This window comes from Apium graveolens, chromosome 9 (assembly GCF_009905375.1).
Source record: "Apium graveolens cultivar Ventura chromosome 9, ASM990537v1, whole genome shotgun sequence".
NCBI lineage: Eukaryota > Viridiplantae > Streptophyta > Magnoliopsida > Apiales > Apiaceae > Apium > Apium graveolens.
In genome coordinates, this window is record NC_133655.1 from 82,248,170 (window position 1) to 82,248,994 (window position 825).

At 28.2% G+C, this 825-nt stretch overlaps 1 non-coding gene across 1 annotated transcript; it reads right to left on the reverse strand.

Moving 5' to 3' along the window:
- Positions 1-300: 300 nt before the first annotated feature.
- Positions 301-403, reverse strand: LOC141688280 (U6 spliceosomal RNA). The gene has a single exon (XR_012561733.1). It is a non-coding gene; the product is annotated as a U6 spliceosomal RNA (small nuclear RNA).
- Positions 404-825: the final 422 nt, after the last annotated feature.

Genomic DNA, 825 nt, shown 5'->3' on the forward strand with positions numbered 1-825 from the left:
ATAAATCTTCTAATCTCAGATCACCTACATAATCTTGAAATTTTAAAATTAATGATAATATATTATTTTTTTTAAGAATAGCTAACAGTTTGTCATCTAAATTTTAGCTAACTATTATTTCATAATATTTTAACTATCTACATTAAAAATGTTCTATATCCATGAAATATGTTAGTTTCAAAGGCAAGTCAAAGTATCCAAATAGGTTCTTAGCGTGCATAGTCATGCTGATATGGATAGTTTAAAATGCGAATCAAAATATGCTCATCTTCTTCTTACTATTATTTTTTTTACTAAATAAAAAATTTGGACCATTTCTCGATTTGTGCATGTCATCCTTGCGCAGGGGCCATGTTAATCTTCTTTGCATCGTTCCAATTTTATCGGATGTCCCCGAAGGGACTCTTACTATTTACTTAATACTATATCAATACGAATACTTAATTTAGTTAAGTAATTATTATTACTTTATTTAGATAGTATTATCCTCAGGAACAATTTAATAAAGGCAACAACTAGGGATGCTACTTCTCTATAAATCCGTCATCCGTGGGTCGGAGGGTGGCTCAAGCAAATTCTATTTCAAACCTCTTGCTGTTGTAGATGCAAGTTGCGTTAAAATTGTAGTTCATTTTAAGTAACTAACAGTAGTTTAATGTAAACTATTGTTAAAATATATATGCATCAATAAAGCTTTTTTTTAAAAGCAAATATATAATTATATTATCAAAAGCCGAAGATAAAATGCACGATAAGACATATCGAGTCATACTCAATTTTGGTTTGAAAGAGTTGAATCCAATCTATAAATTATAAAGAAATTTA